This window comes from Pogona vitticeps, chromosome 6 (genome assembly GCF_051106095.1).
Source record: "Pogona vitticeps strain Pit_001003342236 chromosome 6, PviZW2.1, whole genome shotgun sequence".
Taxonomy (NCBI): Eukaryota; Metazoa; Chordata; class Lepidosauria; order Squamata; family Agamidae; genus Pogona; species Pogona vitticeps.
In genome coordinates, this window is record NC_135788.1 from 57,359,820 (window position 1) to 57,374,191 (window position 14,372).

At 40.9% G+C, this 14,372-nt stretch overlaps 1 protein-coding gene and 1 non-coding gene across 4 annotated transcripts in view; one reads left to right on the forward strand and one right to left on the reverse strand.

Annotated features, from left to right (window-relative positions):
* Window positions 1-14,372, reverse strand: part of CNTNAP2 (contactin associated protein 2) — a 2,051,986-nt gene that overhangs the window by 335,704 nt on the left and 1,701,910 nt on the right. The gene's annotated exons all lie outside the window — the stretch shown is intronic.
* On the forward strand, window positions 614-785 carry LOC140701542 (U1 spliceosomal RNA). Its single transcript, XR_012080440.2, has one exon. It is a non-coding gene; the product is annotated as a U1 spliceosomal RNA (small nuclear RNA).

The following is a 14,372-nucleotide window of genomic DNA, read 5'->3' on the forward strand; positions in this document are numbered from 1 at the left end:
TGTGCTTCAGAATGAAATTTGGCTAACAATACACATTAGCCTCCCCCCCAGGTCCCTTAATGTTTTAAATATCTGCAAAATTACTTCTATTTAGGCTTAATTTATGGGGAAGTGATGCAGCTTACTACCAAGCTCTGAACTACAGACAGCTATATCTAGCCACCAGCAGGCTCTCAGTAGTAATTTTATCTTCCCCTCGCTATTCTCAGGCCTATTAAACTTGCTAGCAATTTTAGAAGCTTCTGTTTCTGTCCTCTCCCTCCCTCTCTCTCTCTGGTTCTCCACATGTCTGGTTGGTCACATGGTCTAACTTCTCTGCAGAAGGTAAAGGGAAAGAGACTCCTCCTTCCTGCTTTGCTTCTCCAATAGAGAAGCCAATTGGGTGATGCAAGCAGGCAGATATGCTAATATCTGTGCACTGAAGGATTGTGGGAGGAACATCCAGCCCCTGATGGGGGTCCTGCAGGGCACCCCAAAACACTGAAGAGCTCTCCTGGCCTCTTTTGGGATTGGGGCTGTGCAGCCCTGTTCTGATCAGGATGTGCAGCCAGGGGTCACCATGCCTTTGGAGGGTAGGGCACACAAAGGGCCAGGAGGCTTAGGGACCCTTCAAACTCAGACTTGGCAGGGGAGATACCATTGTTGTAAAAGTGGTTTTTCCAGGGTAAGGCTTATCTATTGTACTTTGGATGAGCTGACCCCTGTGATTTCCCCAAACATGGGAAAATCAACTGCTTAAGTGGGGGACTGTGTCTCTGGTTTTTCTAGAATCACTCTTTCCCCTTTGGTCTTTGGCTATTTGCATTGCTTGCTGCCATAGGCCTGTTTGCCTTGCTGGTTTTCCAGGTGGGCTGCAGGAAGCAGATCCTGGAAAGCTAGCAGTGCAGAATGCTGAAGTCCTAACAGCGAGCAGTCTCTGCTGCCAGTTCAGAGGCTTCCCAGCATGGCAGTGGGAGGCTTTTGGGTGGTGGTGGCTGAACCCTGGGTTATTGCATTCACTCCATAAGACTCCCTCCCACCTTTTTAGAGAGAAAAAGTGTGTCTGGTAAATATAAGATCAGTACTATAAAGACAATATTGCTGAGAAAAGGAAGGTGGAGTGGGAAGACCTAATATGGAACAAATCATCTGAATAAGGGAAGCCACAGCTGTTAGTTTGCAAGACCTGAGCAGAACTTACTGGAAAAGATGATATTGCCAGGGAGGGGGGATAACAGGAAGAGAGTAAAACCTAACATGAAATGTTGATTTGCAAAATCTGAGCAGAGCTGTTAATGCCAGGACATTGTGGAAGTCCTTAACTTTTATAGTCACCACACATCAGAAGTGATGTGATGACACATAGCACCTTTGGAGGGTTCCCCCCCCCCTTAATTTTCAGACAACAATATAGTGGCAAGATGGGTGGAATGGTTGAAATTATGTCAGGATATATGTACCAAAGCTCTGCTAGCATGTAGTAAGACCATCCCTACCCACAAAGCATAAAATATTTTATAAGACACACTCCATTTGTGAGCACCAATGCTTGTTTGGTCAGGAAGGAGTTACAAAGTTCTCCTCTGAAAGTTAGCTAATTGGTCTTGACTGACAGGATCAAAAGTTCAGATTGCCACAGATCTTGTTTCAGGAGCGTTGTCTCAGGTATCCTGAGATAATTTTACTGAAAACACTCAGGACTGAGACACAACCTCTCTGTGTTTTGTAATGCAGAAATAATTTGAATATGCCTTACAAAATTGTATGCTAATTGGTAATTGTCATGAAGATACATGACAGAATATCCCTTTATGGAGCACGGTCACTCCATTACTTTCTTTAAAGCAATACAGTGGTGCCCCGCATAGCGACGATAATCCGTGCAGCCAAAATCATCGCTATACAGATTCGTCGCTATGCGAAGAAAAGCCCATAGGAATGCATTAAAACCTGTTTAATGCGTTTCTATGGGCAAAAAACTCACCTTAAAGCGAAAATCCTCCATACGGCCGCCATTTTTGCTGTCCGGTAAGCGAGGAATCTGGGCAAAAACACAGCGGGTGGCCATTTTATTTACCCGGTGGCTATTTTGGAACCGCTGATCAGCTGTTCTAAAAACATCGCTATGCGAAAATTGGTAAGCGAAACAGCTTGCCGATCATCACAAAGCGATTTTTTATCATTTAAATCATCACAATGTGATCGTTTTTGCGATCGCAAAAACCAAATCGCTATGCGGATTCGTCGTTAACCGGGGCGCTCGTTAAGCGAGGCACCACTGTACTGCTTTTTGACTCTTCAAATAAAATTTGTCTTTTGACTATTTTTTCTGTCAAGTGGGCTCAGCCAATGCCCGAATATCCCCTCACCCCAAGAGTCCCATAGAAATTCCACAGACCTCCAGGGAAAAACCAGAAGCCTCTGTTTGTCACAGCTGGCATTTATTCCAATAAAGGGGCAACTCCAGAATGGAACAACAATCTTTGATAATTAAATCAACATTCATCTCAGTATCAAAGTACAAGTGTTTTCACTGGATTTGAACCCTGTTCTCCAGAGTCCTAGTCTGTCAGTCTACCCACTATACCACATTGGAAATCCAAGTGCTCTTTAGCAGTAAACAGTATGTAAAAATACCAAAGATGTTAAAAGTCAAAATATATTAAAGAAGATTACTTCCTTAGCCTCTAAGCATGATATGAACACACAAAGAAAAATAATACATTTTCTACATTGTTCACCCAGCCATACCGATGAAAGTTTATGGGAAAAAATACATGAAGTTTGTTGTTCTTTGATGACTGATGCCCAAATGGCATGGAGTTGTGATGATGAACTTGATTGTGTGTGTGTCTTGTGTGTTTAGTCGTTTAGTCGTGTCTGACTCTTCGTGACCCCATGGACCAGAGCACGCCAGCCCCTCCTGTCTTCTACTGCCTCCCGGAGTTGTGTCAGGTTCATGTTGGTTGCTTCGCAGACACTGTCCAGCCATCTCATCCTCGGTCGTCCCCTTCTCCTCTTGCCATCACACCTTCCTAACATCAAGGTTTTTTCCAAGGACTCTTTTCTTCTCATGAGATGGCCAAAGTACTGGAGCCTCAGCTTCAGGATCTGTCCTTCCAGTGAGCACTCAGGGTTGATTTCCTTTAGAATTGATAGGTTTGTTCTCTTTGCAGTCCAGGGGATTCTCAAGAGCCTCCTCCAGCACCACAATTCAAAGGCATCAATTCTTCGGCGGTCTGCTTTCTTTATGGTCCAGCTCTCACTTCCATACATCACGACAGGAAAAACCATAGCTTTGACTATTCGGACTTTTGTTGGCAAGGTGATGTCTCTGCTTTGTGTGTGTCTTACCTTCACATATTTATAGTTCTTAGTTGTTTTCCTTTCCTTTTACTATATTTTTGCAGGGGATGGATACAGTGGATAGAGGGAAGCTCTTTTCCCTCTCATTCAGTACCAGAACCAGGGGACATTCACTCAAACTGAGTGTTGGGAGAGTGAGAACAGAAAAAAGAAAATATTTCTTTACCCAGAGTGTTGTTAGTCTGTGCAACTCCTTGTCACATGATGTGGCGATGGCATCTGGCCTAGATGCCTTTAAAAGGGGATTGGACAGATTCCTGGAGGAAAAGTCCATCACAGGTTACAAGCCATGATGGGGATGTAGAATCTCCAGACTTAAAAGGAAGGTACCTTGAAATGGCAGATGCAGGGGAGGGTTATCAGGAGACAGGTATCTAGCTGTGTGCTTCCAGAGGCGTCTGGTTGGGCCAAAGTGAGAAACAGAAAGCTGGGCTAGACGGGCCCTTGGTCTGATCCAGCAGGGCTCTTCTTATGTTCTTATGTACTATAAACAAGTTCTTACCACCTTACCTAAGCTGATAAGAAGTTTATACAAATTTTCATTCATTCACTGATTATTTACAATACTAACATAACCAAAACAGTCATTTATAACCAAAACATTTATTCGGTTTGTGTTTATAAACTGTTTATATATATTGTTTATATAGACTGTTTATAATTTCCAGACTGATTATAATTCAATGACTTTGCTCTACAGGAGGGGTTAATTATTTTGAAATGAATTATGTAAACAACCTTTTCAAGCTGAAAGTTTTAAAAGTTCTTTCACTTTAGAATAAATTTTCCTGCAGCCTCTTTTTATTTTCTAACTCTGTGAAACACAGGGCCATAATAACCCATGGCTGGGCCCCTCCAACCCTAGGGTGCCTCAGAAAAAAACATTGATGTCCTTGCAGGGCACATAGGCGTCAACCTAGACAGCCTTATGAATAAATTACCTTGCTTAAATATACAAAGTTTCATACATTGTGGCTTTTCATTGTCCTCCAAACATTTCTCTTCCTGGCCCACAAACAATATATCTACTTTACAACACTCTTACTTGTCAGCATGTTCTATGCATGGTTAGTTTATAAGAAAGTCCCTTTTTTACTCTTTTGAAAGATCTTTTTGGAGGATCGATATTTATTCTAAATGTAATACATAAATACTTTGAAAATGCCTTATAAAATTGTATGAAAATTCCCTTGCACTTCATTGCAAAATTTCCATTTCTGGAGGACTATCACTCTATTATTTTGTTTAAAGTAGGCCTGTTTTTTGACTCTTCAAAGACAACCTGTTTTTGCCTCTGTTTCCAAAACCTTTCATTGCCCTACAGCCTTCCCCCTACAAAGCTGCCACAATGTATGGAATGCTGTTGCTGGTAAGCATGTTCCATGCATGCTCAGTTTATAACTATGTCACTGTTTTACACTTATAAAAAGCCTGTTTTGAGGATCACTGTGTCAGCCCCTGTAGCCTGGATTGATTGGTTGGTTGATTGATTTAATTTCTATACCACCCATTTGGCAACCCAGGTCACTCTTTTTTGGATTCCGCTCATCTGTATTCCTTCCATATTAAAAAAAGTGGGTAGGGCTAAGCATTCCACTTCAAGATAAGCAAGACAGGTCTTTTCAATTTATTTGATCTGTTTTTAAATCTGCAGACAAAAGTTTGCCTATATCTGCACCACGCAGAACACTTCTACTTTTAAAAAAATCACAACTTGAAAACCCCTTGACAAAACCTCCCAAAATTTGTCACAGAACAAGAGCAGACTGTCTTCTACTTCTACCAAACTGGTGCTGATCCAAAGTCTAGTTTCAAAGGTATAATTTTTTGTTTGGGCTGCCCCCATTTTTAAAATTGCCTTGTAGAATATTGATTTGCTATGCTGCGCAATAACATCACTGTACTCTCATGCAATAATAATAAATTAGGAAGGTGACTTATTCAAGCATCAGCAGGCTGGTGCATGCTTTAATATCCAAAACCATTCTTATTCTTTTCTTAAAAAAACACAAAACCCTGCTCCTAACACACACACCAGCAGCACATCTCTCAACATTACTGATTCTAAAGTGTGACACAGAAAAGCCCTTTCCTTCTGTTACCTGTAATACTCAGAATTTCTTCCAATGTCATTCAAATGGGACATGTAAATACCACTCTGAGAGGTTGTGTTTATCATGAGATAGTAGTACACAAAAGGACTAGGGCAAGAAGTGAAAAAAAATCTGGGTTTTTAAAGGCAGACAAAGGTGATGGTCTTATTATGTCCACAAACTCAATTATTTAATTATTCTGATAATGCCAAAAGCAGGTCCTTAAAAAAATCATTGCATATTAAGCAAATTCCACAGTAATTATCTCATAGTTGCTTCATTACTATCACTGGCATTGAACAATGTCACTTTGAATTGCCAAGCCAGAATGCTCTTATCACTAAGGAACCATAATAATAAATAACAATTTATTTTAGACATAGTGGCATCGGGTTTGGGACAATCATTACAAGGATCACAAGGTCTTTTGCAGTCAATCATCAGCAAATTTGGTATTCATTATACAGTTTGTTTTACATACTTTAGTTTTTAAATAGTAAATGAATAGATTCACCACATGCTAATCCCATTGTTCCAAAGACAATTGAATAATCTAATTTTAGACCATTGTTCTAAGAAAAATACATGGGTTCATGCATGCCAGCTGCTATAATGCCAGAAACTTACAAGACATGATGTTGTGCTGGCATTTTCAGAACATTATGCCTAAGTCAGCCAAACACTTATTTTCAGAGGAAGTGGAAACCTTATCTCTTTATTTCAGTGGATATTTCTGCCTTCCCACATGCTAATGGAACTGTTCAGGCATATAATCAGCAAAAGAAACTAGGCTGTTTTCAGAACATAGGTCCAAATTAGAGATGGGAATAAATCAAACAATGAATTGCAATAGTCATTGAAAATTGCCAATTTGTTGCATCTTTGTGCTGCAGGGTCAGAAGACCTAGCAGTCGTAAGATCAAATCCATGTGATGGAGTGAGTGCCCATCACTTGTCCCAGCTCCGCCAACCTAGCGGTTCGAAAGCATGCAAATGCAAGTAGATAAATAGGGACCACCTCGGTGGGAAGGTAACAGTATTCCGTGTCTAAGTCGCACTGGCCATATGACCACGGAAGATTGTCTTCAGACAAACGCTGGCTCTACGGCTTGAAAACGGGGATGAGCACCGCCCCCTAGAGTCGGACACGACTGGACAAAAATTGTCAAGGGGAACCTTTACCTTTACCTTTATTCATTCAAAATGGAAACTTCCATGAACACGAAAAGCCTAAATTTTATCTATTTCTGATTTGTCAATTCATTCATCCTTTTTTGGGTCTCCTGTGCCATCTGCAACCTGCTGCCGCCAATCAGAAGCTCTGGGCAACCCTGGGAGTGACCTAGAGACTACTTGATTGGCAGGGCAGGCAGCCAATAGCACTGAGCATGGGGTTGGACTGGATGGCCTTGTAGCTCTCTTCCAACTTCATGATTGTATGATGAAGCTGAGTGGGACGCAGGCACCTGAGAGAGACAGATACTCCTGGAGGAATGCCATCAATTGGTGGGCCATTTCTCATACAACCTGGAGTCTTCTCTGGTGCAGGGATCCTCCCTCCTTCCATGGACCAGAGCCTTGGTTGCAGGCAGACATGCGGAAGTGACTCCATCCTGTCTGCAGAGACAGAGCGTATTGCATGCCCTTCCTATGTGATCCTAGCATCAAGGGCAGCTTTGTGGCATTCACTGTGGAGCTTGAGGAGTAGAGAATGGAGATCTCCACTGAAGTCTGCAGGGCACTGGGAGCACAACATGTGTGGGGATGAGTTAGAGGAGGGGGAGGATGGTTTGCTAGAGCCACAGGCAGGAACTTTTGCTGATAAGGATGCCAGCCCCCATTACTGGACCTCTCTATTGAGCTGGGTGGTTGCCACAGAGGACATACAGGTGGCAGAGTCCATGGTGTGGGAGTACCTTCCTGGTTGCAAGCTATGCCAGCTGCCTCTGCCATTTTCCTGAGGGGATCCACTTTGTGAGTATATAACTTGCCTGTACAAAAGCCAAGCTTCAGCAAACTTGCAGAGCTTGTAGAGGAGCATCAGAGAAAGCCTGCCTGTGAATGTGGTGCCTCTAGGTGCATGGGAAGGCATTTCATAGCATTTAAAAATAAAGATAAGTCAATAAATTGATTCATCAGAAAAATTCATAAATTTCCGATTCCCGATTCCTCAAACTTGACAAATTATGAATCATGATGAATCACCTTTTTTATTCATGTGTGTGTGTGTTAACTCCATGCATTTATAGCTCTTAATTGTTTTCCTTTTCTTTTACTATAATTATGCAGGTGATGGATAAAGTGGATAGAGGGAAGCTCTTTTTTTCTCACGCAATACCAGAACCAGGAGACATTCACTCAAATTGAGTGTTGGGAGAGTCCAAATCATTGTGTACAACATTGTTATCGTTTGACTTAACTGCTCACCGTGTTCCCCATTCAAAGGAACAAGGTTGCTTCTACACAGATTGGAGTGATAGTTGTACCTTGTGTATATGCTATTATAAAAAGAAAGACTTAATTTCACATCAATCTCCTTTATCGTTGCTGTTTTATTCAAAAATTCACCAATAATATTTTCAAATCTATTTGATAATCTGATTTTTTTTCCCAGCTGGAAACAGAAGCATAAAAAACATGTATATTAGTATTAACTGTATGTCTTATACTGGCTACCATTCAGGAATCACAGGCCTATCTTGTGATTAGGCAAATTGAGCAATATGCCTCAGGCAGCAGATAGTGGAGCAAGAGAGCAGAGCTGCTTGTTTAAACAATATAAAAATATAAAATTTACTATTTGTTAATGTCAAGGCCTAAACTTCCATACATCCTTTCAATTGTGTTTGCTTGCTGCTCTGGATTATGTCTCTGGGTGTGTATGCATTCTGTAACAAAGCTCTTTTTGGATTTACATAAAACACATTTGGCATTTTGGACTGATAGGAGGGGGAAAATACAGATCACTTTAAGAAAAAGAAGGTTGCATTGTCAGTACAGAATAAATGTGTGTAGAAAGAAACCAAACAACTGCATACTTGCAATTCTCCTTACAGTTTCCTCCCCTGGAAGATTATTTAAAAAATAACTCATTGATCTGTTATTTTAGATTTTTTTTGTTGGTGAAGCTTTCTAAGCTTTCAACAGAAAGGCTAAATTACTGTACTATGGCCTACACGGTGCTGTCTTTGGAAAGTTCTTGGAAACTTCAGAAGGTCCAAAATACTGCAGCCAGATTGTTAACTGGGGCTGGTTATAGGGATCACCTAACCACTCTGTTACAATAGTTCCACTGCCTGCCAGTCCATTTTTGGGCACAGTTCAAAGTGCTTATTTTAACCTACAAATCCTGAAATAGCTTGGGTCCATGATATCTCAAAAAACATTTCTCCCTTTCATTCAGGCAGGCTTTCTTTAGTGACAGACAATCCAGGAGACAATAAATAACCTAGCTTATATTTTGTTGTTTCTAAATTTGCTTTTTCTAATGCTTTCCCCTAACATTTTTAATATAACTATTAATTCTCCTTTAATCTTTGAATAATTTATTTATTTATTTAATATTCTGTTTTTAATTATGAAGAAAGCTGTGGCAAAATGCCAACAGGTGATGTCATTTCTGCCTGTCCATCACATAAGCTCAAAAGGAAGAAGCCAAGGATAGGGCAGGAGGGGTGGAGTTAGAGAGACAGTTGGGGATGTGAAATGGCATTTAGGGTTTAGGTGAGAAAAGAAAAGGGTTAGTGAATTGAGCTGAGAGAGTTAAGAGAGTGAACTGAGAAGGCTGAAATATGTTGAACAAACAGGAATGAAATTATAAGAGAGATATTGATTAAAAGTATATAGTAGTTCGGAATAAAAGTACTTGCAACCCCATACATAATCAAATTCTTGGTAATACTTGATACAGTTCATACCTGATTTACCTTTGTGATTTACTTGACAATAAACGAATATTTGTTATTCAAACCTCTGATTCCTAAGTTCAATAAACCTTAGCTTTGGCAGCACATGTGTATAACATACATAATCGGTATTAGGAGGATAATACCTGGTGGCAGCTAGAAGAGAAAAGGGTGTGAGCCTTTGTGAGGGCTAAAATAAACAGTGGCAACAAGGTCAAATGCCACAAAGTGGTGGTGGCAGCAGGAGGATACGAAAGATAATCCAGTAAACCAAAGAGTTATGAGTGAGAATCCAGTAAGCCAAAGGGATTCGAATACAGTCCAGTAAGCCAAAGAAAAAGTGAATTTCCTGAGCTTAAGAGACCTAGTAGTCTGGTGCTGTAAGGGCAGGAGTGGGACCTTGAAAGTGGCTTGGAGAAAAGCTTAAAAAGGGACTCCTGATTGCAGACCAGGGAAGGACTACAGAAAGGGAAAAGCTCTGAGGAGAATTCAACATTTCAAGGTTTACCTCAAGATTGTAAAAGACTAGTGGGCTAGCTTTGGACCCTAGGCTCTAAGAAGGGAGTGCTGAAGGGGACAAAAGTGGAAGCCAAGGTCAGAAACAGATCTGAGGGAACTGGACCAAGCAGTGGGGCTTGGAAGACAGAAAAATAAAAATAAGCTGAAATATCTGGGTGGCTGGAGGCCAAAAGAAACAGTGTATCCTGCAGGGAACAACGAGGTTAGGTGCCTAAAGTAACAAAGTAGCGAACCTAGGCTGTCAAGGGAAAGTTACTAAGTATCAATCAATCTCTCTCACACAGAGAAGAAAAAAATAGGTCCCTTTTAAAATGAGACTTGTCTATCTGAATCTGCGAGAAAACAGATAAACCATGCCTTCTAAAAGAGGGAAACAGGTAACAATGGAGGTATTAGATATGCAAAGTTTAGCTCATGAAGAGCAAAGCCCTCTTGAATTAGCTGAGCAAGATGATGAAGCTCAGGAGAAGGATGCCTCAGGGAGAGAAAGATCCCTAGATTTTCTCAAATGGAAATTGGAGAAGGAGTTTCAATTAAAAAAAATTACAGCTCAGAGCTGAGGCTGAAGCCAGACAGGCAGAGGCCAGAGAAAGGGAGATGGCCATGGAGCAAGAAAGGAGACAACTAGAAATAAGAGAAAAAGAAAGGGCTGAAGCCAGACAACTGGAAATGAGAGGAAGAGAAATGGCCATGAGGGAAAAAGAGATGGAACACCAATTTAAAATGAAACAATTAGAATTAACAGCCCTAAATCAGAATAATAACAATTCAGCAGTTGAAGAGATTTCAAAAAGAGACCTTAAGAAATACTCCACTCCCAAGCAAACTACACCAGAGCACAGAGTGCTGTCCTCTGAAGATGCTGGCCACAGAGACTGGCGAAACGTTAGGAAGAAGAACCTTCAGAACACAGCCAAAGAGCCCGAAAAACCCACAACAACCATTAGACCCTAAGAAATTCCCCCAATTCAGAAAGGGAGATAATCCTGAGGCATTCCTCTTTGAGAGAGCCTGCTGGGACTATAGACTACAGTTGTGTTCAAAATTATTCAGCCCCCACTGAAATTGAATGTTTTGGCCATTTTGACATTGATTTTGATCATTCAGTCATCTTGCTTACATTTACATGAAAGAGGCACTTGTAGGTCAGAGAAATATAACCTTAAGTTTATAATGAAATAACCACAAATGTATTTTCTGTGCTCACATCATTATTACTGTAGTTTTTATTCAACCCCCAAGTGACATTCAATCTTAGTACTTAGTACAACATCCTTTTACAGTTATAACAGCTTTTAAACGTGAAGCATAGCTTGACACAAGTGTCTTGCAGCGATCTATGGGTATCTTCGCCCATTCTTCATGGGCAAAAGCCTCAAGTTCAGTCAAATTCTTAGGCTTGCGCACTGCAACTGCTTTCTTTAAGTCCCACCAGAGGTTCTCAATCGGATTTAAGTCTGGTGACTGCGATGGCCACTCCAAAATGTTCCAGCCTTTCCTCTGCAACCATGCTGTAGTGGACTTGGAGGTATGCTTGGGATCATTGTCCTGTTGAAAGGTCCAATGTCTCCCAAGCCTCAGGTGTGTGACGGACTGCATCACATTTTCATCCAATATCTCCTGGTACTGAAGAGAATTCATGGTACCTTGTACACGCTGAAGCTTCCCTGTACCTGCAGAAGCAAAACAGCCCCAAAGCATTATTGACCCTCCGCCGTGCTTCACAGTAGGCAAGTTGTTCTTTTCGTCATATGCCTTGTTCTTCCTCCTCCAAACATAGCGTTGATCCATGGGCCCAAACAGTTCTAATTTTGTTTCATCAGTCCACAGACCACTATCCCACAACTTTTGTGGTTTGCCCACATGACTTTTGGCATACTGCAGTCGACTCTTCTTATTCTTGGGAGACAGCAAGGGGGTGCGCCTGGGGGTTCTGGCATGGAGACCTTCATTACGCAGTGTGCACCTTATTGTCTGAGCTGAAACTTCTATACCCACATCTGACAAATCTTTTTTCAGTTCCTCAGCAGTCACACGGGGACTTTTCACCACTCTACACTTTAGGTAGCGCACAGCAGTCAAAGTCAGCATCTTCTTTCTTCCACGACCAGGTAGCATTTCAACAGTGCCCTTTGCCTTGAATTTGCGAATGATGCTTCCTATGGTGTCTCTTGGTATGTTTAACTTCTTTGCAATCTTCTTATAGCCATTGCCCTTCCTGTGAAGACAAATCACCTCTTCTCTTGTCTTCCTGGACCATTCTCTTGACTTCACCATGTTTGTAACCACACCAGTAAATGTCTAGAAGGAGCTGAGTATCACAGTCATTTTAAAGCTGCCTAATTGGTGCTTATTATGCTTGATTGGTGCTCGGTGACATCCACAGATGTTTTCAATACCTGATCGAAAACACCTGAATGAACCTCTCTTCTTCAGAGTGGTAGTCTTTAAGGGGTTGAATAATTGTGGCAATGAAGAAACCACAAAAGAAACATTTACTACTGTATTACATAAACAATTGATGTTATTTTAGTTGCATTTGGTTCTTTAAAATGTCCTTGTAGGATTTCATTCTGAATACAATTCCAAATGTACACTATAGTCCCTAAACCCCTTTACAGCATTGGGGGCTGAATAATTTTGAACACAACTGTAGACGAATCAGAGAAAATGGTTGTTTTAAGAACCCAAATAAGTGGAGAACTCGCTGAAATATACGCCCAAATGCCCCAAGAAAAAGCAAGAGAATATGAAGCTTTTAGGAAGCTGTTTTTTGCGAGGTTTGGGATCAATGCAGAGCATCTGAGGTGGAAATTTAGAGCATTGACCAAAAAGCCTGAGGAATCCTATTCTCAATTAGGGGCAAATATGATGAGATATTTGGAGAACTGGCTTGAGCAGTCAGAGGTCCAGACCCTATTAGAGGATATGAAAAATATCATTGGTCTTGAACAATTTTTCTCAGTTCTACCTAGGGAATTGAGGTATTTGGTAAAAGATAAAAAGCCTAAAAATATTCTGGAGGCCAGCGAAATAGCTGACCATATCACAGAAATAAAACATCCAAGATACTCTGAGGTAAAAATTGGAGGGAAAGCTTGGGATGACAGAAAGAACCCAGAGAGCACCTCAAAAATCAACAGGCAGTTGGAAGCCATTTTAGAGGCAAGCCCTCAGAGCAGAGCCAGCAAAGATATAAGAAATGGGAAGGAAAGGGAGATAAGTCCCCAAGTTTTGAGAAAAAAGTTTCAAAATCATGTTTTGGCTGTGGAGAAAAAGGACACTTCATAACTCAATGTGCTAAGAATAGAGAGTTTGGGCAACAAAAAAGGAACTTGCCTAAGAAAGTATACTGCGTACAGCAGAATGTAACACCCACAGGGGCAGTTGAAGTGGGCGCCATAGCAACCCCAGTTACTGCTAGAGCAGAGAGCCCAGAACAACAAGAACAACAACTCCCAATAGCTAAAATTCTCCGTTGTTATTCGATTGAAAGTAACCAGGAACTTGTTAGATGTTCTGGGGATAATATTTATATAAATGAGACTAAATATCTAGCTCTAAAAGACTCGTGCTCTCAGGTGACGTTATGCCATCCAGAAATAATTCCTCTAGAATATATATTGAAAGATGAAAGCCTAACAGTCAAAGGAATTGGGGCAGAGATAATTACGTTACTGTTGGCGAAAATGCCAATAAAATATCAAGGGTGGACTGGGTTGTGGAAAACAGGAATTATGCATCAATTACCAGCTCCATGCCTAAAACAGGGATAGATCTCTCTGAACATGTCTAGAGTGTTTTAGTGAATACTCGCTCCCAGAAAGAAAATAAAGATATATCTGAGGAAAAACATGAATTCCCTAATGAACTAATAAGAGGGAACGATGAGATAGTTGATTTAGTAACCATAAGGAATCCAAATGAGAGTACATTTAAAAAGCAACAAAAAGCAGATTCTACCTTGGAACAATGCTTTAAAATGGTTAGCAAAGGTCCAGTAACCCCTGAGAACCCCGAGAGGTACTTTGAGGAAAAAGGCCTTTTATATAGAAAGATAATAAATCCCAGGAGGGGAGGGGCGAGCCTTCATAAACAACTAATAATCCCTTCTAAATACAGACAGAAAATAATGGAAAAAGGACACACAGACACCTTTTCTGGTCATTTAGGTATTACAAGAACTAATCAAAGAATATCTCAGAATTTCTACTGTCCAGAAATGGGAAAGCAGATAAAAGCATTTTGTCAGAGTTGTGACATATGTCAAAGGCAAGGAAATAGCAATGATAAAACCAAAGCCAAGTTGTGTCCTTTACCTATTACCTCCAACCCTTTTCAATGCATAGTGGGGCCTTTACCCAAAGTCACCAGGAGGGGAAACAGATTCATACTAACTATCATTGATTATGCCACTCATTACCCAGAAGCAGTTCCCTTGAGAAATATAGAAATGCAGACAGTTGCAGATGCCTTGCTGAATTACATGTGCCAAATGGGTTTTACTTCT